General features: G+C 60.8%; 1 protein-coding gene across 4 annotated transcripts in view; it reads left to right on the forward strand.

The window, feature by feature from the left end:
- Positions 1-16,395: 16,395 nt before the first annotated feature.
- The window catches only part of KMT5B (lysine methyltransferase 5B), a 69,252-nt gene continuing 62,322 nt past the window's right edge, over positions 16,396-23,325 (forward strand). The window contains exon 1 of one of the 4 annotated variants that reach the window (XM_062195711.1): positions 16,396-16,451. The gene's annotated coding sequence lies outside the window, so the exon portion shown is untranslated. Of the gene's footprint in view, positions 16,452-16,626; positions 16,650-16,720; positions 16,782-17,464; positions 17,555-23,325 lie in introns of those variants that run through there. The other 3 variants (XM_062195713.1, XM_062195712.1, XM_062195710.1) reach the window with 3 other exon arrangements.

The following is a 23,325-nucleotide window of genomic DNA, read 5'->3' on the forward strand; positions in this document are numbered from 1 at the left end:
TCTGGTCCACGAAGTCTTGGCTTTTCCTCCTCTCCCAACAGCTTTGAACTTCACGTGAGTGAAGCTGAGTGCCTCTCCCAGGGTTACTGCTGAGAGCCCTTGCCTGTGTTCCTGCCCCACAATAGTCCTTTTACTTTTTGTGTTTTGAATTCTTTATTTAATAGAGCCATTGATCCTTTGACCATAAGTAAAATTAAAAGTGCTGTCCTCAGAAAAAAGGAAGGGGTCAGTGCTCTTGGCGCAGGTTAAACCTCCACCTGCAGCACCGGCATTTCTATAATGGGCGCCATTCGTGTCCTGGCTGCTCCACTTCCGATCCGGCTCTCTGCTGTGGCCTGGGAAAGCAGTGGAGGATGGCCTGAGTGCTTGGGCCCCTGCACCCACGTGGGAGACCTGGAGGAAGCTCCTGGCTCCTGGCTTTGGATCAGCCCAGCTCTGGCTGTCGTGGCCACTTGGAAAATGAACCAGTGGATGAAGACCTCTCTCTCTGTCTCTCCCTTTCTGTAACTGTCCCTCTCAGATGAATGAATTAGGTTGAAAAATCTATTCTGAAACAAAATGTTAACAAAAGAAAAAAGGACAAAGAGAACTGTGAGAATTCTCCTTATCTCATTTGCTATTAAATATTGTATGAAAGTCTTTATTGGGGCTGGGTGCTGTGGCTTACTCGGTAAAGCCACCCGCCTGCAGTGCTGGCATCCCATATGGGCGCCGGTTCAAGTCCCAGCTGCTCCACTTCCAATCTAGCTCTCTGCTGTGGCTAGGAAAGCAGTAGAAGATGGCCCAAGTCCTTGGGCCCCTGCACCCTCATGGGAGACCCTGGAAGAAGCTCCTGGCTGATGGCTTCAGATTGGTGCAGCTCCAGCTGTTCTGGACGTTTGGGGAGTGAACCAGTGGATGGAGGACCTCTCTCTGTCTCTGCCTCTGCCTCTCTGTAACTCTGCCTTTTAAATAAACAAATAAATCTTTTTTTAAAAAGAATCTCAGTTATGCATTAGAAATGCCTATGTTTATTTCCATTTTATTTGAAAGACAGAGAGACAGAGACAGAGAGATATGTTTTCATCTCCCAAAACCTGCAATAGGCAGAGTCAGTCCAGGCTTACGCTAGCGTCCAGCTCTCCCTCCGGGTCTCCCATGGCGGGGGGGGCAGGGACCCGAGCACTCGGGCCATCACTGCTGCCCACCAGGGTGCACACTGTCAGGCAGCTGGGATCGGAAGCAAGGCCAGGACTCAAACCCAGGACTCCTGCATGGGATGCTGGGGCCTCAGGAGTGCCTTAGCCTCTGTGCCGAAGTGATTCCTGGGGTTGCCGCAGAGGAGTTTTTGGGTTTCCTGACCCTGCCCTTCTGGCTGGAGTTGGGCAACTTCCGGGGACTGTGAGCTCCAGCTCCAGGGACCTCTCCCGCCCTCTGGCTCAGCCACACACGCCCAAGTTCACAGCCCGGCCCATTCTGCCACCAGGAAGTGCTCAACTTCAGAAACGTCACAACTCACACAGCCAGCCACCCAACTCAGCCAGCGGCTCTCCCCGCCATGGTGACGTTGCCCTCTGACCCAGGGGTCATGTGGCCAGGTCTGGGGCACTTTCGGTTGTCCTGGTTAACTGGGGCTGGGCGGGGCAGGGCTGTGCTCTGGCGTCTAGTAAACACCCACAGTACACGGCGCAGACCCACGATGAAGCGTCTCAGAGCTGCCGTTGGCCACGATGGCATTTGGCAGACATAGCGGGTTCCAGTCCCAGCTCTCGGCTTCCAACCCAGCTTTGTACTCCTGTGCTTGGGAAAGCAGTGGAAGACGGCTCCTGCCACCCATGTGGGAGACCCGGATGGAGTCCCTGGCCCTGGCTTCAGCCTGGCCCGGCCCCCAACCATCGTGGTCCCTTGGGGAGTGAACCAGTGGACGGATGCAGGATGTCTCTCCCGCTCATCTTGTTCTGCCTTTCAAATAAAGAACTCTTTTAGAGAGAGACAGGTGTCAAGACCGGGAAAAAGCCTGCTCCCCTTCCACCTCTTCCCCCTGAGGCCTGGCCAGCCTCATCCAAACCGTGCCCCTCCATCCAGGGCCCCCTTTCTGTCCAGCTCGCAGGTCTGTCACCTCGACCACTGCTGGGTGAATGTTCTCATCTCAATCGAGAAGAAAGGTAGAAGAGGCATGGGAGAGGGTGAGCGTCGTTGGATAATCAGAGACCCAAATGGGGAGCAAGCTTGGCCGAGTGCTGCCAGCCCACCCCCGCCCAGAGCGGGAGGGGAGGGCTGCGGCTCCCGGGGTCTGAAACAGGACCTAGGGACGCTGCACAGGGCTGTTCTCCCGCTCTCTGGCTAGGGCCCCCCGCGCTTGACCTGCTGTCTTTCCCGCAGAGCGCTCTGCTCCCTCTGCTCCCTCCGTGGCCCGTTTGCGCCAGACCCGCACGGCTGCCGACTGAGGGCTCTGGCTTACACAGCCCTGATTCAAGCGACCTCAGGGCACCAGCGGCGTTTCTCCCTGCAAACTCAAACCTTCTGTTCAGTTTTTGAATTAACAGACTGTTTTTTAGAACACTTTACAAGATTTATTAATTTATCTGAAAGGCAGAGTTACAGAGAGGCAGAGAGAGAGAGAGAGAGAGAGAGAGAGAGGTCTTCCACTCGCTGGTTCACTCCCCAGTTGGCCGTAATGGCCAGAGTTGCGCCAATCCGAAGCCAGGAGCCAGGAGCTTCTTCTGAGTCGCCCACAGGGTGCAGGGCCCAGGTCCCTTGGGCCATCATCTGCTTGCTCCCCACCCCCCCGGTTCCTTAGCAGGGAGGAGGAAGCTGGATGGGAACAGGCACTCGAAACAGAACGTCGCCTCGCGCAGCGGCCTGGCCTGCCCTGCCACCATGCCTGCCCCAGGTATGAGACCAACGTGCCTTCGTAGAGGAACCCAATCTCGCCACCCCATAGTTGCATCCTGAGATCCTGCCAGGGCTCAGTTGCTGATGTCCCAGCGTCTGCTCTGTCATTTGTTCCCTGCAGTGTGTTCTCAGGCTGGCAGAGTGGGGGGAGGGTGTCCCCTCCTCTCTGTTTGCCAAGGCAGTTAGTGAGAGACAGAGAAGGGTCTTCCTTTGCCGTTGGTTCACCCTCCAATGGCCGCTGTGGCCAGCGCACTGCGCTGATCCGAAGCCAGGAGCCAGGTGCTTCTCTGGTCTCCCATGCGGGTGCAGGGCCCAAAGACCTGGGCCATCCTCCACTGCACTCCCAGGCCACAGCAGAGAGCTGGCCTGGAAGAGGGGCAACCGGGACAGAACCCGGCGCCCCCGACCGGGACTAGAACCCTACTGAGCCGCGGTGCCGGCCCCAAGGGATTCTGTACTGGAACTCAGATGGCTGCCTCCTTAACCACACACTCGAATTCACCCGCCGCGTCTGCTGGGCCCGGGGTGCGCACGCACGGGAGTGTCTGTGTGTGTGTCTGTGACGGGTTTCGTCATGAACTCACCTACTTTCGTAGATGTTAGGCTATTCGGATTTTTATTTGTGCTTTGATCAGTTGTGTGGTTTTTTGTCTTTCAGGGGATAGGCCCCGTTTTATCTCACATTGCGTTTATTAGAATTATAAATTATGTAACAGCATAATATTTTCTATTGTAAGACTTGTAGTCCAAGTATATAGAGAATGCCTAGAACGCATTAACAAGGCGAACATGTCGACCTAGAAACCGGCACGGGCAGGCGCTTCACGTGCGTGGACGCCCACATCCCACACCTGCCGCTGGAATCCTGGGCGCGAATCCCCGGCTCCACTTCCACTTCCTGCTTCCAGCTGCTGTGCACCTGGGAGCAAAAACATTGTCGCACAACGTCCGGGACAGGAGGAACGAGCCGTGCAGGAACCTCTGGACTGGAGGTGGCGGGAATCTGCTGAGTCCTGGACTTCGGGGGGGGGGGGCGGTTACAAGGGATGCGCGTTTGTCAAAACTGAACTGCACGCCTGAGCTTTGTGAATTTCTTTTTCTTTCTTTCTTTCTTTCTTCTTTTTTTTTTTTTGACAAGCAGAGTCAGACAGTGAGAGAGAGAGAGAGACAGAGAAAGATCTTCCTTCCATTGGTTCACCCTCCAATGGCCACTGCAGCTGGCGCACCGCGCTGATCCGAAGCCAGGAGCCAGGTGCTTCTCCTGGTCTCCCATGCGGGTGCAGGGCCCCAAGCACCTGGGCCATCCTCCACTGCCCTCCCAGGCCACAGCAGAGAGCTGGCCTGGAAGAGGAGCAACCGGGACAGAATCCGGCGCCCCAACCGGGACTAGAACCTGGGGTGCCGGCGCCGCAGGCAGAGGATTAGCCCAGTGAGCCGGGGCGCCTGCGAGCTTTGTGAATTTCAAGACTCGTAACTTTTACCCCGAAGAATAGCTAAGATCAGATTCTGAACTCCTGTGAGGAGTTCGCTTTCGACAGCGAATGCGTTGCTTTGGCGCTGCCTCTGTGTGTTCTAGGCTGAGCCAACGCGCACACCCTATTGCGGGTAACGGCAGTCAGGGGCCTGCTGTGGGGGAGGGGAGAGACAGGAATGGAGAGGAGGAGGCATCCGCGGGAACGCATGGTTTTTGACAGTTATGCCTGAGTGTAAAGAAACAATACGTAGAGGTGTGTGTGGCATCCCGTGCGTGCATGTGTGTGTCATGTATGTCACATGTACTTCTTGCGTGTCTGCTGAGGTAGTGTAGCAGTAGAGTTGGCCCGCACCTAGCACCACGGTCTTCCTCTAAACCCATCCTCCAGAGGAAGGGAGGCTTCGTAGAGGCGTGAAGGAGTCCAGGGCTGGGGCAGGGAAACAGATTATTTATTTAAGATTGATTGATTTGAAAGGGAGAGAGAGAGAGAGAGATCTTCCATCTCCTGGTTAACTCCTTAGATGGCCACAATGAGTGGAGTTGGGCCAATCTGAAGCCAGGAGCTTCTTCCGGGTCTCCCACATGGATGCAGGGGCCCAGGTCCTCGGGCCGTCTTCTACTGCTCTCCCCCGTGCATCAGCAGGGAGCTGGATTGGAAGTGGAAGAGCGGGACGCAGCCATGCCCATATGGGATGCCGGTGCCACAGGCAGCGGCTTTACTTGCTACACCACGGTGCCAGCTCCAAAACTAAGATTTCTTGTGGCTTCAGAAAGTAAGAAACTGTTCAGCGTGTTACTGGAACATGTCCAGAGGTAAGGGCACTGCCCACTGGGGAAGTCTGAGCGAAGTAAGGAAGAGTAAGAGTGACTTAGAACCCATGGAATAAATGAAGAACCCTGGGCTCCATACCGATACAGAGAGGGAGGGGGGAGAGGGAGGGAGGGAGGGGGAGAGGGAGAGGGAGAGGGAGGGAGGGAGGGGGAGAGGGAGGGGGAGAGGGAGGGAGGGAGGGGGAGAGGGAGAGGGAGAGGGAGGGAGGGGGAGGGGGAGAGGGAGAGGGAGGGAGGGGATAGATAGCTGGGTAGACAGATGCTAGGGAGATCTGACAGATACGATAGTTGCTACAGATAATATAGATTGTGACAGATGACACATATAGATAGATGACAGACAATAAATGATACCTATAGATAGATGACAGACAATAAATGCATGGGAACAGAACTTGGACTCAAAATAGCCATTGTGGTGTTATGGATTGCGATCCATTGAATCAAATTAGAATGAGTCCAGTGAATTCAGAAAGGATGATGAAGTTAGGAAATCAGCCGCGGATGCTAAACTAAGGGTAAAAGGCTGGTGAGCAGTTATGCGTACCTTGTCTCAAAGTACTTCCCAAGGGTGTCTCCCAAAAGTGCACGTGCTGGGAGGGCAACTCCGGGATGCATGGTCAGTTGTACTTGGAGGTAGGGTCTGGGGAAAGCGACTGAGGTGACTGGGTCCTGATGCCAACAGCAGTTTTTCAGGAGAGGAAGAGAGCCCCAAGCTCGCTCCGTCTCTCCGTGTTGTGCCCTGCCAAGCCCTCACCAGACCCCGAGCAGATGGCTGCACCAGGCTCGTGGATGCCTTTAGAACGATGAGCCCCACCTGGCTTTGTGATAGCAAAACAGCACAGACTAAGACACCCGTAAGTGACTCCTCAGTTACACAGGGAAAACCATCCCTGTGTGGAGACAAACTTCAGACACCACCGTAACCAAGTCACAAACACTGACCCCCACCGGCACTGGGACAAAGGGCATCGCGGGCCCCTTGAGACCTCGCACAGGGGAGGGCACCGCATACCTTTAATCACGGGGGACGTCAGGTAACCCAAACCCAAGGCCATTCCGCAAAGCAAGGTCACCAAAGACCCAGAAAGGCTGGGAGCTAGAAGACGCGCGACTGAATCCTGGCCGTGGTCCTGGAGCGTCCGCTGGGCTGGGACAGCGTGGTCGGACAACGGCGTGGTGTCCCGCACGCGTCCTGACCTTCAGAGGGTGTCACAGTGGTCGTTGCCGCAGAGAGAGCGTCTTTGACACAGCGCCAGGCTGTCCCCAACGTGCTCTCCAGGGACTCAAACCAGACAGGTAGGGAGACAGACAGGAGGCTGTGGAAATGGGTGTTTCCAAAACAAAAACCACACATGGGTGTCAAAATGTATCTTTTATCAAGATAAATTGGCCTTTCAATTCCATTCCACAAACTTTTTGAGGTACACACAGACACACACACACTTGATCCTCATTTTTTTCCTGGATTCTGTATTGAGCATTTACCTCTAGCTAAAATCTTATTGAATTGATTAGAGAGAGAGCGAGCGAGCGAGAGCTCTCATCCACTGGCTTACTCCCCAGACACCTGCACAGGCTGGGACTGAGAGGGGAGGCAGGGAACTCAGCCCAGGGCTCGCACCTGCGCAGCAGGAACATGGCCTCCCAGGGGCTGCAACCGGCCGGAAGCTGGAGCCAGCAGGAGGGCAGGACTTGACACCAGGCCCTCCAGGGTGGAAGGCAGCTGCTCTAAGCAGGGGTCAACCGCTAGGCCCAGATGCTTGCCCCAGGATAAAACGTTACTTGTAACTTCACAATCAAGACCTGTGGTCCACTGCAGGCATTTGAGACCGTTCACGGGCAATGGTGAGAACACTGTCACCAGGGACGCAGGGACGCAGGACACTCGACCCTCAGTGTCAGCTCTCCTCCCCTCACAGCCTAGTGAGCACCATGTGGTTCAGTTTTGTGCTTTTGTCCGTTGAAATGGCCCCACGTGCGGTCTTGTAGTGCTGTGTGACATTCGTACAGTCAGGAAGGCTGGTGCCAGCGTGTCACAGCAGCTGACACCATCATCCCTTATCAAAGCTCCAGGTCAAGGGTTCCAGTCCCGGCTGCCTCCACTTCCGATCCAGCTCCCTGCTAATGCACCTGGAAGGCAGCAGAAGATGGCCCAAGTGCTTGGGCCCCTGCCATGCACATAGGGAGACCCAGATGGAGCTCCTGACCCCTGGCATTGGCCTGGTCTGGCTCTGGCTGTTGTGGCCATTTGGGGAATGAACCAGGAAATGGAAGATCTGTCTCCCTCTCTTTGTCTTTCTTCTTCTTCTTTCACTCTGCCTTTCAAATAATAAATAACTAAATGAGTCTTTAAAATAAAATGTGGGCCACCGTATAAAAAAGTTCAGCTGGGATACTTCCTACAAAGCTGATTTTAGATTCAGTATCTGGGTGGAGGCGGGCAAAGGGCTGTGCCTTGTGGAGAGAATGTGTGACACCTGAGCTTCCCCAGGCGTGAGTCACAGTCTGTGGCTGGCGTGCGTGTTAATGAGCCAACAACACGTATGATACAAGGTGCTTTAACAGAAGCGCACACAAAACAAGGTCGCGTGCTGATCGCTGACGGAGACCTGACCCGGCGTCTGCCCGGGAGCGCTAGCAGGCTTGTGCATCAGCAGCAGAGCTGCCAGACTCAAGCTGGCACTTAGATACGGTGCTGGCGTTGTCAGCAGCAGCTTACCCTGCTGCGGCACAACGCCGGCCCCGCTTGTCCACTTCCTGACACGGGCTGCCCCACCGCAGGGCACCCTGCCTGCAGGAGTGGCTCCCGGATAGATGGCAGAGGGGCGTGAAGGCTCGGCGCCCCCTCCCCACCTTCCGAGTGGCCCAGGCGCTTGCCACCCAGACGAGCTTCTCCCTCGGTTCCTCCTGCTTCTGTCCTCTGCCCGTCTCCTCCCCAGGACCTCGGCATGTTCTTTGCTTGAGTCCACTCCCTGCGAGCCTAGCCGGAAACAGGCACCCTCCAGGGAGACGGTGCAGCCCCTGGGGGGAAGCCACGTGTGCAGGCACCTGGGATGAGCAATTGTGGTGAGGCATGTGGTGAGGTGCGGGGGCATTTCTCTGCTTGGGAGCTAACACGGCCAGCGCCCACTCCCAGCCCCCAGCCCCTGCTGTCCTCTGCCCACTGCAAGCCCAGGGGCTCCCCCACCCTGCTGCAGCCAGCGTTCCTGGCAGGCTGAGCGGTTAGCAACCCCAGGTGTATCAACACGCGGCTCTCTTCCCTCTCCGTGGGAACGATGCTGAAGCAGAGCCCACACTGTCGCCCAGAAGTTCCCCCCAGGATCGAGCTACCGGTTGCCTGCAGCGGCGGCCGCCGTATCATCAGTGCGCCCTGTTCCCTGTGGCACCTGCTCCTCCGTTTGAGCCACCATTGCTGCCTTCCAGAGCACACACCAGCAAGATGGCTCGCAGGTGGGGAGGGGGTGCGGGGTGTGGGGGCAGGGGGCGGCACAGGGGGCAGCAGGCGAAGCCGCCAGTTGCAATGCCAGCATCCTTAGAGTGCGGGTTCAGGTCCTGGCTGCTCCGCTTCCAATCTGGCTCCCGGCTGCCCTGCCTGGGAAGGCAGCAGAGGACGGGCTAAGCCCGTGGGCCCCTGCCACCCATATCAAAGGCTGGGATGGAATTTCAGGCTTTAGCTTGGCCCAGCCCTGGGCACTGCAGCCATTTGGAGAGTGTCGCCAAATGCGGTCCCCACTCCCTCCTGAGGGGGCAGGTCAGTGCCACCGCACCCACCCACGCTGTGACGCCGCTGTCACCACCACTCACCCACAGTGTTCGTCCGTCTGGCAAAGCCGGAGCCCTGGCCCCGTTAACCGGCCTCTGCCCCTCCACGCAGGTGCGTGTTGTCGGGGAGCCTCCGGCCTTGGGTTTCCAGCCTTCCTCGCCCTGCGCCGTCTCGCCACAGGCTGAACGTCTGTGCCGAGGGCTCTCCGCACTCTCACCTGGGCCCTCAGGAGACTGAATGCGGCCGCCCCCATGGTCACGGCAGGGCTCCTCACCCAGTCCACTTCTCTTCCAGAAACACCCGCACAGACAACTCAACACCGTTTTGGGGCAGGTGTTTGGGCCAATGGTTAAAGTCGCCCCAGGGCCCCGTTCAAGCCCTGACTTCTCTGTTTCTAATCCAGCTTCGTGCTGATCCACACTCGGGGAGGCGGCAGGGCAGGACTCAACGCTCGGGTCCCCGCCACCCACATGGGACACCCAGATGGAGTTCCAGCCCAGCCATTGCGGCCGCGTGAGTGAACCAGCGGGTGGAAGATCTTTCTGTTTCTCCCTCTCTGTTACTCTGCCTTTCAAACAAAAAAGGTCTTTGGGGAGTGGGGGAAGGATCGTCTCAACTTTGGGACCCAGGAAACACCACGCTTGGCCCTTTGCCAGCGGACGGGCCAAATAGCCCAAGGATATCTCTGAGCTATGACTCAAGGAAGGAGCGATTATGAAACAGAATGAAAACGCTGACTCCACAGGATGCACATATATCCTGGCCAGAGAAGACCAAGGTCAACGCGGAACTGGCTGGAGGCGTCCGTCTGGTGCCGGCCAGGAGGCGGCCGCGGGGGCCCGCGGCAGGGAGGCCCGCCCGGTGACGGAAGGCCCCAGCAGGTCTACGAGAAGCAGGAGCGACTTTTTCTCCTTTCAATAGCACGGAAAGTGCCTGACTGAGGGAGCAGACCCTCCCGTCTCCACCCCTGCACCTGGAACCCGGCTCAGTGCCAGGAGCAACGCCTGGGAAACACCCGAGGAAAAACCAGTGTGCAAAGCTCACTCGCACGTGAGACAGGTCACGGAAAACGGAAGGCCTGTCGAGCAGTAGCCGAGGCAAATCCAGGTTCTGTCCGTATTTTCCCCTTCTTATTTTTATTTACTTATTTATTTATTTAGACAGGCAGAGTGGACAGTGAGAGAGAGAGACAGAGAGAAAGTTCTTCCTTTGCCATTGGGTCACCCTCCAATGGCCACCGCGGCTGGTGCACCGCGCTGATCCGAAGCCAGGAGCCAGGTGCTTCTCCTGGTCTCCCATGGGGTACAGGGCCCAAGCACTTGGGCCATCCTCCACTGCCCTTCCCGGGCCATAGCAGAGAGCTGGCCTGGAAGAGGGGCAACCGGGACAGAACTGGCGCCCCAATCAGGACTAGAACCTGGGGTGCTGGCGCCGCAAGGCGGAGGATTGCCTAGTGAGCCACAGCGCCGGCCTCCCTTTCTTATTTGTGCACGTGTAATTTGCATGTAGTAATTCTCACAGAACTCAGATGCACAGGTTCAGAGTTTTCATTTGGCCAGAGCTGTGGTGCAGCCGGTAAAGGCTCCACCTGCAGTGCTGGCATCCCATATGGGTGATGGTTCAAGTCCCGGCTGCTCCACTTCCCATCCAGCTCGCTCCCTGCCTGGGAAAGCAGCGGAAGATGGCTCAAGTGCTTGGGCCCCTGCCACCCACATGGGAGACCTGGAAGAAGCTCCTAGCTCCTGGCTTCGGCCTGGCCCAGCCCTGGCTATTACGGCCATCTGGGGAGTGAACCTGCGGATGGAGGATCTCTCTGTCTCTCTCTCTCTCTTTCAAAATAAGTAAATATTTTTTCTTTTTATTTTTTTAATTTTTTAATTTTTTTTAATTTTTGACAGGCAGAGTGGACAGTGAGAGAGAGAGAGAAACAGAGAGAAAGGTCTTCCTTTTGCTGGTGGTTCACCCTCCAATGGCCGCCGCGGTAGCGCGCTGCGGCCGGCGCACCGCGCTGTTCCGATGGCAGGAGCCAGGTGCTTCTCCTGGTCTCCCATGGGGTGCAGAGCCCAAACACTTGGGCCATCCTCCACTGCACTCCCTGGCCACAGCAGAGAGCTGGCCTGGAAGAGGGGCAACCGGGACAGGATCGGTGCCCCGACCGGGACTAGAACCCGGTGTGCCGGCGCCGCAAGGCGGAGGATTAGCCTGTTGAGCCACGGCGCCGGCCTATTTTTTCTTTTTTAAAGATTTATTTATTTGAGAGGTAGAGCCACAGACAGTCAGAGGGAGAGACAGAGAGAAATGTCTTCCCTCCGTTGGTTCACTCCCCAAATGGCTGCAACGGCCGGAGCTGCGCCAATCTGAAACCAGGAGCCAGGAGCTTCCTCTGGGTCTCCCGTGCAGGTGCAGGGCCCAAGCACTTGGGCCATCTTCCGCTGCTTTCCCAGGCCATAGCAGAGAGCTAGATGGGAAGTGGAACAGCCAGGACTCAAACCAGCACCCATATGGGATGCCAGCACTGCAGGCCACGGCACCTGCTATGCCACAGTGCTGACCCCCAAAATAAGTAAATCTTAAAAAAAAAAGTTCTCACAACATACACAGTCAGGTCATTGGCCCCCAAAACAAGACGGTCCCACCTCACGAGAAAGGTGCCGGCGGCTCTGTTCGGGCAAGGAGTACATGTAGCTGGAATCCCGCAATTTGCGTGGCCTGGTTTCTGGCCTTTTTCCCTTTAACGTAAGGCTTACAAAAACATTTAACAAGTGACTTACTCTCATTTATCAGAACGGCAGAGTGACTGAGACGGACACAGCGAGAGATCTTCCGTCTGCTGGTTCAGCTCTCAAACGCCTGCAAGTCACAGCCAGGCCAGGCTCCTGCCGGCCCCAGCGGCCCTTTGAGTGCGTCCCCCCAAAATTCATGTGTCAGAAGCCTGAGCTCCAGATCGTCCCGTTGCTGATATTGCGAGGGGGCCTTCGGGGGTTACGGGGCGAGCGTGGCTCCGCAGGAGCGGGAGGAAGCAGCCGGCCGGCTCATGCGCTGCGTGGCCCGCGTGGCCATCGGACGACGCAGCAGGACGGCCCTCCCCAGCCTGCAGACCCGTGATCCAAGCCGACTTCCAGTCCCCAGAGTCTCCGGGCCTCAGGCACCTCACCAGGCCTCCCCTCCCTGCCTGTAATAGAGGTGACGGAACAGGGCGGGACGTGGAAGAGGAAGTACCCGGCACCCAGAACCAGGTCTGACTGCCGGGGTGTGTGTGTGGGGGGGGACACACCTCCCCACACCTCCCCCACACCAGGCCTGACTGCCCCAGAGTGGGGGGGACGCCTCCCACACAAACCCCACAGCAGGCCTCACTGCCCCAGAGTGGGGGGGGGCGCCTCCCACACAAACTCCACAGCAGGCCTGACTGCCCTGGGGGGGGCACACCTCCCCACACAAACCCCACAGCAGGCCTGACTGCCCCAGAGTGGGGGGGACGCCTCCCACACAAACCCCACACCAGGCCTGACTGCCCCAGAGTGGGGGGGGACGCCTCCCACACAAACCCCACAGCAGGCCTCACTGCCCCAGAGTGGGGGGGGCGCCTCCCACACAAACCCCACAGCAGGCCTGACTGCCCTGGGGGGGGCACACCTCCCCACACAAACCCCACAGCAGGCCTGACTGCCCCGGGGGGGCACACCTCCCCCACAGCAGGCCTGACTGCCCCAGAGTGGGGGGGGCACCTCCCACACAAACCCCACAGCAGGCCTGACTGCCCGGGGGGGGGGGGAGGGGACACATCTCCCCACACAAACCCCACAGAGGCCTGAGTGCCCGGGAGGGGGGGGGGGACACACACCTCCCCCACACCAGGCCTGACTGCGGGGGCGGGGGGGACCTCCCCACACCAGGCCTGACTGCCGGGGCGGGGGCAGGGGGACACCTCCCCACACCTCCACACACAAACCCCACAGCTTGCGGGGCTGGGCGGTTAAGAAGCCTCACTGGCAGAGTGGGGAGGGGTCTCCCGCCCTGCAGCAGCCCTGGGAGGCCGGCCTGGCCCTCCCTCCGGGACTAACCAGGGCCCACGGCTGTTCCGGGTGCTGCAGGCGCCGCCGTGAGCCAGACTCAGCGCCCTGCCCGGGAGAAGCTCACAGCCTGGAACCCAAAGATGCCCCAGCCCGGCCCCGCACCCGAGGGGAAGCCGCAGGAGTCCACACGGTCCATCAGCCACCTCTGGCTGTTACAACGGAACGCCAGGGGCAGCCGACTCCCCAGGAGGCTGACGGAGCTCTCAGTTAAGTTCAAGTCGGGTGACGGAAGCGAGCGGTCCTGGAGGGCATGGCGTGTCCAGGGGAGGGTCACTGGGCGAGCTGGCAAGCAGAGAGATGGCGACCCCACTGGGGCTTTGCAAGGACCCTCTCCAGGGTCCTCCTCCTGAGGGTACACCCCAACCTCCCTCCAGGCCTTAGCAAGCCGTCACCAGGAACGGGGGACTTGGCGTGGGGGCTGAGTGGCAGAGGAGGGCCCCTGAGACGCGAGGGGACAGCGGCTGTTCGTGGCGTGTTGTACTCCAAACGCCCGGCGCACACCGGAGCGCTGTTGCCTGAAGTCCAGCGAGGATCTGGCTGGGGACAGGAACCTGGGCTCTGAAGGAGACCCCTGGGGCAGGTCCCGGCCGGCACTGCGGGAACGGCGCGGGGACAGACGCCTGGGTCACAGGGATTCAAACCCGGGTCAGACCCCCGGCAGTGGCCGCGGCTGACCCTTGACCCTTCGTAGGCGTTCCCTCACCTGGCCCAGGAGGGCGGTGGGGGTGGGGGGCAGGGATGGCACAGGGCCAGTGCTGCCCGGGCATGTGGCCCGGGACGGCCCCTTGTGCCCAGCTCCAGACACCTGCTCCCATCAGGGCAGTCCTGTCTTCGGGCCGGGCTGGGGCAGGGCAGGGGCGGGGGGTGCCTGTACAGAGTCCGGGAGCTGCTGTATCTGCTCGCAGTGAGAAGTGACCTGTCCCCAGGCTGGGCGCAGGATCCCAGCAAGCAGGCCGGGCCGGAGGAGCTTTGGGAGCGAGGCAGGTGGTGGTGCCCCCTACTGGGGACACGGAATGGACTCTGGCCCAGCCAGAGGGCTCGCTCCTGGGCAGGCGTGGGGTGGCTGGTGCTGCTGCCCCTCCCCCCAACTCCAGCCTTCTTTGGAGCCGTTAATCCCTGGGCCAGGCCTGGTGGGGGCCCCTGGCCTCAGCCACGCAGAGGCTTCCCAGTGTAAATGCCTGTGGCTCCTGTCACGTGGGCCTGGGCAGGTGCCGGGCCACCTACTTCCTGCCCCCCTCCCCCTCCCTCGCCAGCTGGCCTCGCTCACCGTCTGGAAGTCAAAGTCCCAGGCTTCCCCGGGAGGCCCACTTCCCGGCTGTGCCCTCTGCCCAGCTCGGCGTCCCTGGGTCAGGAGCCCACCAGGCATCTGTGAAGAGGAGCACAGCCAGCTGTGTGGGGGCTGGGGAGGGCTGGACCCCAAGCCAGGGGTCTGAGCGCGGGCTCACCCGTCTCCCCAGCCAGGTGTGGGCCCGGCCTGCTCCCTCACACAGCACCGCCTAGAACCCTGAGCCCGGCACTGGGCAGAAAGAAACCACCAGGCCAGTGTCTCGGGCCTGGTGTCAGTCTGAGGGGTCCCCCTGGGGGTCCCTTGAAGCCCTGCGCAGGTGTGGCTGGACACAGGCCTGGGCACCGCGCCCAGAGGTGGGCCCGGGGTCACGGGTGCCCGAGGCAGGGGGCGTCTCCCAGGCGTACTCACCTCCCACAGGCAGTGGCCTGCGGTGGGCCCGGGGCCACGGGTGCCCGAGGCAGGGGCGTCTCCCAGGCGTGCTCACCTCCCACGGGCAGTGGCCCGAGGTGGGCCAGAGGCCACGGGTGCCCGAGGCAGGGGGCGTCTCCCAGGCGTGCTCACCTCCCACGGGCAGTGGCCCGAGGTGGGCCAGAGGCCACGGGTGCCCGAGGCAGGGGGCGTCTCCCAGGCGTGCTCACCTCCCACGGGCAGTGGCCCGAGGTGGGCCAGAGGCCACGGGTGCCCGAGGCAGGGGGCGTCTCCCAGGCGTGCTCACCTCCCACAGGCAGTGGCCTGCGGTGGGCGTCTCCCAGGCGTGCTCACCTCCCACGGGCAGTGGCCCGAGGTGGGCCAGAGGCCACGGGTGCCCGAGGCAGGGGGCGTCTCCCAGGTGTGCTCACCTCCCACGGGCATTGGCCCATGGTGGGCCGGGGGCCTTGACCCATGGGAGGGGCACAGGCGGCCTCAGGTCTCTGGGGTGAGATCTGGCTGATAATGGGCGATAAACCAGCAGCCGGGGAGACAAAGCAGGCGTCTGTGGGGCTACCTGCCCGGGGAGAGGGGATCTGCGGGTCTTCCGGGGCAGGAAAGACCCCGGGCTCTGCCCGATCCCCATAGGAGGCGCGGACCCCACAGGTGAGGGCGGTGGGAGGAGCCACGGCTTTGCAAACCCAGCGCTGCCCCCACCTGCCCCACCGCGCCTCAGTTTCCCCTGCGGAGCAGGCAGCCAGCCTGATGTCCCCTGGCCAAGGTCAAGGGCGCCCTCCCTGTCCTTTGCTCCAGAGGGTCCCGCGTCCATTTCCTAACGACCCCCCCTTCCCTAACAGGCTCCATGCACCTGCACCCCCGCGGCCACCCAACGCCTCCTCGCAGGTCCCAGGCACCGCCTTTATGGGAACCTCTCGTGCCTCAGTTTCCCTGGGCGGACACCGGTCCCCGCGGCTGTTCCCGGGGACACGCGCTGCTCCCCGTGTTCTTGCTTTGTGCCCCTCACTCGCAGATGGCAAGGGTGGGGCGACGCCCGGGCCCCCCGACAAGGGGCCGCGTCCCCGCCGCACGCACGGCGGGCCACCCCAGCCCCACAACAAAGCAGCTCCCGTTCCGCGGCCGCCTCCCCGGCGCGGGCGGGAGGCGCGGTCCCGGGTGGGCGCAGGTGCGCCGGGCCCGCGGGCTCCGCGCGCCTCAGCCCCTCGCGCCTAGGGGGCGCCCGCGGGCGCTCGGCGGCGCCGCCTCCAGCCGCGATTTAAAGGGCAGCGAGGGGCGGAGGGATCCCTGCCGTCGCCGGCCCGGCCGCGATCCCTCCGCCGCGCGCTGAAGCGACGGCAACGACGCGGCCCGTGCTCGCCAAACCCGCTTTTTATGCGCCCGCCACCGGGCGCGCCCGGCGCGGGACTCGCTCCTCTCCGGCGCTGCGGCCCCGCGCCCAGAGTCCCGTCGAGGCCCCCGCCGGTGGCGCGCGGCGTGGTGTCCCTCCGCCGTCGGGGCCGCGCACTCCTTTTCGTGTCCTTCCACCGAGCCCGGGCGGCGGCCGCGCGGCTCACCGGGGGCGGCGACGCGGCTGCGGTGCGGCCGGCGAGGCTCCGGGGCGCTGAGGGAGGACGCCGGGGCGCGGCGGCGGCGGCGGCGCGCGGCGCGAGGGCCCGGGCCGCGCAGCCCCGCAGCGGCGGGCACCGTGCGGACGCCGCGGCCGCGCGCCAGGCTGAGGTAAAGGCCTGGGGGCGGGGGTGGCCGGCGCGGCGGCCGGGCGGGGCGGCGGCGGCGGCGGCGGCGGCGGCGGCCGGGTGGGGGCGGGGCGGCGGCGGCGGGGACTTCTTTTTCCCGGCAGCGGATGCAGCCGGCGGTCCTGCGGCCCGCGCCGCCATCTTGGATTTACTCTCCATTTTTCTGTGGAATTATTTTTTGGTGATTAATTTTCTTCGGTGGGGGGGGCGAGGAGACGGGCGGGCGCGGGGCCCGGCGGCGCGGGCCTGCCCCCCACGCCCACGTCGCGGCGGCCGGGCTGGACGCGGCCGAGGCGGAGCGGCGCCGCGCGGGGTGAGTCGGGCCGGGCCGGGCCTGCAGTGGTGGCCGCGGCCGGAAGGGAGCGGTAGCGGCCTGCGGGCCGCGGCGGCCGGGCCCCGCGCTCGCGATTGGGGGACTGCGCCTTCCGTCTGCTCCAATGGGCGGCCGGGCGCCCGCTCGCCCAATCTGCGGCGCCGCCGCGCTCCGCTCCGCCGCTGCGGTGTGGGCGAGCGCCCCGCTCCCGGGCGGCCCCGGCCGCCCCCTCCCCATGGCGCCGCGGGGCGCTGAGTCCCCCGGGGTCGCCCCGGCCCCGCCGGCCGCGCCGCGGTGCAGGCAGGGGGCGCGCCGTGTCCCCGCTCGGGTCCGCGGGCTGCCGTGCCGGGGCCGGGGGAGCAGGTGCGCCGGTGCGGGCTCGGGGAGCGCCGTGGGCCGTGGTGAGGGGCCGCGGGGCCTGGAGCGCTCGCCCAGGGGCGGGGTCCTTGTAGCCCGGGGTGGCCCGGGGTGACCGGTGCGGGTGGCGATGCCGCCGGACAGCCTGCGCGCTGCTCGCGGGCTCGGCCCTCCGGCCCCGGGTTCCCAGGCCGGGGCCTCCGGGAGCGGCCGCGGCCCCTGACCTGGGAGCGGGTGCGTCTCGGTGGCCGCTGCGCCCAGCGCCGGGGAGGCGGCGCTCAGATCTGGGTTCCGGACTGCCCGGCTCGGAGTTCGGGTCCGGTCGTCGGACTGTGTCCATCCCGGTGTGGCTTCAAGCGTGGCTGTGGAAACTCGGTGTGAGAGTGAGAGAAGTGTTCGCTGAGCCTGGGAGAGAGGTGGGCTTGTCTGAAGCCAGACTTCAACTCCACGTGCCCGCCGCTGCAGGGAGGGCGTCCTGGGGTCGGCTGTCCGAGCAGGGGGTCCCGGCGTGTCCTCCCCCCCCCCCCGGGTGCCTGTGGGCAGGGTGTCCGGCTGTCCGAGCAGGGGGTCCCGGCGTGTCCTTCCTCCCCGGGTGCCTGCGGGCAGGGCATCCTGGGGTCGGCTGTCCGGAGCAGGGGGTCCCGGCGTGTCCTCCCCCCCCCCGGGTGCCTGTGGGCAGGGGTCCTGGGGTCGGCTGTCCGAGCAGGGGGTCCCGGCGTGTCCTCCCCCCCCCCCCGGGTGCCTGTGGGCAGGGGTCCTGGGGTCGGCTGTCCGAGCAGGGGGTCCCGGCTTGTCCTTCCCCCCCGGGTGCCTGCGGGCAGGGCATCCTGGGGTCGGCTGTCCGGAGCAGGGGGTCCCGGCGTGTCCTCCCCCCCCCGCCCCGGGTGCCTGTGGGCAGGGGTCCTGGGGTCGGCTGTCCGAGCAGGGGGTCCCGGCGTGTCCTTCCCCCCCGGGTGCCTGTGGGCAGGGTGTCCGGCTGTCCGAGCAGGGGGTCCCGGCGTGTCCTTCCTCCCCGGGTGCCTGTGGGCAGGGCGTCCTGGGGTCGGCTGTCCGAGCAGGGGGTCCCGGCGTGTCCTCCCCCCCCCCCCCGGGTGCCTGTGGGCAGGGGTCCTGGGGTCGGCTGTCCGAGCAGGGGGTCCCGGCTTGTCCTTCCCCTCCGGGTGCCTGCGGGCAGGGCGTCCTGGGGTCGGCTGTCCGAGCAGGGGGTCCTTCCCCCTGGGTCGCACAGGTCTGCGGCTAAGGATGGTTTTCCCTTACGGGGCTGCGTGGCCGAACTGTGACAGATATGGGGCCATCGGAGCAGCCTCCTGACCCACAGAGCAAAACCTTTCTATAAATCGTGGGCGGCCTTGCGAGCCGCTGGCCCACGTAGGAGCTGGCTGTGCTTCGGTTCTCCAGACGCGGGCGGCTCCTGTGAGCCCAGTTCGGGGTGGGAGGCCTCCTTCCCGGCGGGTCCACCTGCCTGTGGCCGCTCGGAAGCGGAGCGCAGGCCACTCCCACGCAGACAGGAGAGACTCGTTTCGTGGTTAAGATGGAACTTAAGATGTAACTTTTTCACCCTGATTTTTTTTAGTTATATTTTGGGAAAAAAAATGTGGTCTTAAGGACTTAGCTTGGTGTAAAAAGTGGCTTTACTTGCTGTAAGAACCCAAGACAAAGTTACTGGAAGGTAACTAAGAGTAGCCGGTGGGTTTTAGGAGGCAGGCATTGGGGAGCTGTGAGCCTTTTCCCTTGGGGAGCTCAGCTCTGCCTGTGGAGACGCAGGCTCTCCGTTCAGAGCCCTTCCTTCCCAGTGTGAGTTAACCCCGCGGCTGGAGGGAAGCACCCCGGCCTTTGTCCCTGACGGACTTTGAGTTGGGGGAGTCAACAGTTCTCTAGTTCTGTTCCAACTCCACTACGGATGTGTGTGTACCTCGGCTCTCGCCGCAGGGCCTTTGGCTCTGGAGCTTCGTGCTCCTGGGAGATCGAGAGGCCTCAGCTGAGGGAAAGGTGGGCCTGACCGGCTCTGACCTCCTTCCTTACCTGTTGGCGGCTCCGAGTTCCACGTGGTCTCAGAGGAAGCACACACGTGTTCCGGATTTTATTCCTGCACATCTTATTTTACACGCATTACAGGATTTGGCTATTTTAAAGCCATGCAGGAGAGGATCCATCTGTAAAGACGGCCCCTGCTTTATTTTTGTGAGTCGCGTCAGCTTCGCGCTGCTTGGCCCGGCGAGCTGCAGAGGGGCCCTGGCAGTCCCTCAGCTGCGTGGTCTCACAGAAGGGACCGCTGATCTCCAGGTGCTTGGTCCTGCGCTGCGTTTCGCTGTTTTCCTTCCGGGCGCCACCCCGAGCGTTTGGTCACAGTGTCGCGTGTGGGCGCAGAACACCGGGCGTCCTCTGGGCGCACGGAGAACGCTCCGACCGTGTTGAGTGTCACTGGAGGCGGTGAAGGACCCGCTGTGTCCCTGCTGTGGCCTTGGCGGGGCCGGGCTCATTCTGCTCTGCAGGATGACCACACGTGGATCTCGGAGGTCACTTCCAACCCCGAGTTCGCCGTTCCACCACACTGCTCTCTGGTTTCTCAGAACCGTTTCCATCCCGTTGACATCCCCGATTGGCTTCTCTCACTCATCTGTGTGTGGCGCGGGGCTTTGCCTCCCCTGGTTTTTGAAACGCCATCAAATTAATGGAAGGCAGCGCACATTGGGTTTTAGAACTGAAAGACTAGGGTGTCCCAGCGGACTCAGAAACTGAGCTGTTAAGACCTGTGGGCTCCTGTTCTCCCGCTGGGTCTCCGCAGACTCGGGAGGTTTGCGTCGGAAGCCTGCCTCGGGGTGGAGCTGCGTGTGGCCTGGGCTTGGCATAAACTACAGTGTGCAGTTTCAACACAGGGTTTGCTTTTCAGATGTATTTATTTGAAAGTCAGAGAGAGGTCTTCCATCTGCTGGTTCACCCTCTGAATGCCTGCAACAGCTGGGGTTGGGCCGGGCAGGGGCCAGGAGCTTCTTCCGGGTCTCCCACGTGAGTGCAGGGGCCCAAGGACTTGGGCCATCTTCTGCCCTGTCCCAGGCAGATCAGCAGGGAGCTGGAAGTGGAGTAGCCCAGACACGAACCAGCACCCGTACGGGATGCTGGCATTGCCTAACCTGCTGTGCCAGCCCCTTCAGCACAAGGGTTTTAGACTAAGTCTGACCACTTAAAGGCACAGCAGGCACTTCGGAGCTTTGGCCTTCTGGTTGGCAGTGATAACCCTGCCTCCCCTGCCGCCCCGGGTGGTCGGCTGGTGTGAGTCCTTGGTCATGTGTGTCGGGGTGAGGGGTGCCTAGTGCAGGTGTCAGGGCGCCTACGTTCCAACTGTGCCACCTTTATAGGAAGGCCTGGTCAGAACTCTGATACTGGCTTGGTGGGCCTTACGCAGAAGGGTCCTGCCCTGGTCTGCACCCCGTTTTCTCACAGGCTTCCCTTTGATTGTGGTCCCCTACTCACCTTGCAGCCTCTGTGTTCCTGAAAGTGGGTGCTCTCGGGCGCCCTCTAGTGTTCCCTGAGCACAGCCAGTTTCCAGCACCACGAACAGTGCCCGTGGCTGCCGGATGCAGTGCAGTGCAAGGTGTGCGAGCTGGATCCCTTTGTCCGATGCATACAATGCGGCTGGAGTGGCTGATCACTTCAGTGGTTCTGAGGAGTGTTTTTGTTTCCAAGGAAATGCTTACTGTGTGTCACAGGGAGAAATCCGTATTTTTATCAGGAAGACCACCCTCTCTCAGGGACATGGAGCTCCTGGCACTGAGAAATGGGGAGGGCTTGCTTTGGCCAGCGAGCCCGTGGAGTCCGAGACTAAGGAAGCTGTTGGAAACCTCCTTGTCTCTCTCCCTTAAACAGAAACAAAGTCCTCACGCGGGGTCTTGGTGAGCTTAGACAAAGCCACTTGCCCCTAAAGAGATCTGGTGGATGCTGATAGATACCAGGAATGGGGTTTAGACGGAAAATACTTAGACTTTTGGTTTAGTTTTCCCCAGTTATCCAGCCTGCAGTCTCTTACTGTGGCACAGTCTTTGCTGACATCGTACACCTCTGACCAGAATAGTTAGTTCCAGAATACTCCGTTGTCTCTCCCCGCCCCACATTACACTCTGAGCACTGTGAAATCTGAAATCATATGTTTTGTTCTGTTTTTCTTCAAGTGTAGGACAAAAAATGCTTTAAAATCTGTTTGGGTCAAGATTGTGTTGTTTCTGTGATGTTCAGAGTACAGTCTCCGGACCTGGTCTTGTCTGTCTTTTGTTGTAATTCTCTTAGCTGTCCTTGTCTGTAAGATCGGGGTGGTGATGGCACAGCGTGTCGGGGGAGAGCTGTGCAGTGGGGAAATGACACCGTGCCCATGGCGAGACCGCACCGTTCTGGTACCCTAAAGCGGTGCGACTGGGCCGTGCCAGGCCGGACGCCCACCCTGCCGCGTGTTTCCAGCAGGCACTTCTTTTGCTGTGTGTTGGACGCGGCGCTGGGTGCGGTACGCTTCCCCAGACACCGAGTGGGGTTGCCCAGCTCCTCTAATTTGTTAGATGGCTTTGCAGTTCTTGTGTCCGTGACACCAGACCCTCTCTCTGCCCTTGCCCTTCAGTATCCTAGCTGCTGCCCCGCCTCCAGTGTCACGGTCCCCACCTGGATCGCAGTTGAGCTGGTCTTCCCCTGTGGAAGCTGAGTAAAAGGGACTTCTCCACGTGGCTGTTCAGCTCTGCAGGGAATGGCTCTGTCCCTCTTTGCTTTTGCCTTAGTTACTTGGAAAAAGGGGGCCTTTATTAGTGATTTTTGCTCATTGAGAATTAGACCCTCTTTTCATTTTATAAATAAGATGTGAGGGAGGCTGAGTGGTGAGTGCATGGACAGGCTGCTGGGGAGTTGGGGGGCAGCTGGGGTGGTCCCAGGTGCTTGGGCTCCAGGGCCACCTCCTTAGCCACTTCCAGATATGGGCCTTAGATGCTGACCAAGGATCCCCTCCGGAGGCTCCCCTCACACTCTGCCCACTGAGAAGGCACTGCTCTTTGGTTGGCTTGAGCTCTGTGTGCTGTGCTGGCCACAGCCAGATGTTGGACACCGGGTGGAGTCTGTTCTAGAACAGTGAAGCACTGGATCTAGGAGATGGACATCAATAAGAATCTCTGGTTTTATTTGTAGACTCTCGTAGGGGAGAAGATGGATCAGATATGTAAAGATAGGGAAGCAGGTGGTTTTATTGTTTTTTTGGGGGGTTGTTTGGATTTTTGTGGAATTTCCTTCAACTACGTCAGCTAAAACTTTCATTTTTAGAAATACCTGCAGAGTGTGGCCAGGGAGTGCAGTGGAGGATGGCCCAAGTGCTTGGGCCCTGCACCCCATGGGAGACCAGGAGAAGAACCTGGCTCCTGGCTTCGGATCAGCGCGGTGCGGTGGCTGCAGCGCGCTAACCACGGTGGCCATTGGAGGGTGAACCAACGGCAAAAGGAAGACCTTTCTCTCTGTCTCTCTCTCTCACTGTCCACTCTGCCTGTCAAAAAAAAAAAAAAAAGAAAAAAGAAAAAGAAAAAGAAACACCTGCAGAGACTGCTGGAGATATGGATGCTTTTCACATAGACTCCTCCATCTTAATGGGAGAGAACACAGACATAATAAACTAGGAAGCAGGACTTTCTGAATGAGACAGTTTATTCTGAGTCCAGCTGTGGATCTGTAGGCAAATAAGAAAAAGTATTGGGAATGTCTGACCATGAGTTTATCACTGTATTTTGTTTTAAATGTTGTGCTAAGTGAAAAACTCAAATAGTTTTCATTGTAAGTTTTGCTGTAAACAGAAACACGCTGGCTATGTCTAGGAGGATTTTTGGTTCCTGGCAGCGCAGCGCATGCGTGTTAGACACGTGATTGACAGCCTGGTGTGCACCATACGTGTGCTTCACGCCTGCACTCGCCGTGGAGGATGACTTAGACTGTTCTGAATCCCTTGTTTTTAAAGATGTTTAACGTCTCCTCCGGTACGTGTTTGAATTCTGAGTATTTATGGGGCGTGACGGCCCTAAGCCTCTCTGCTTCAGCTTTCCTGGCGCCTGTGTTGGGCTCCTGTGGCTGCCTCGGGGCTTGGAGGCACATAGACGTGTACTCTCACAGTTCTGGGGCCGGAAGCTCCACATCGCTTTCCTCTGGGTCTCCGGCGAGGTGTTGGTGCTGTGCG

The sequence above is a fragment of the Lepus europaeus genome, chromosome 7, assembly GCF_033115175.1.
Source record: "Lepus europaeus isolate LE1 chromosome 7, mLepTim1.pri, whole genome shotgun sequence".
NCBI classification, from domain to species: Eukaryota; Metazoa; Chordata; class Mammalia; order Lagomorpha; family Leporidae; genus Lepus; species Lepus europaeus.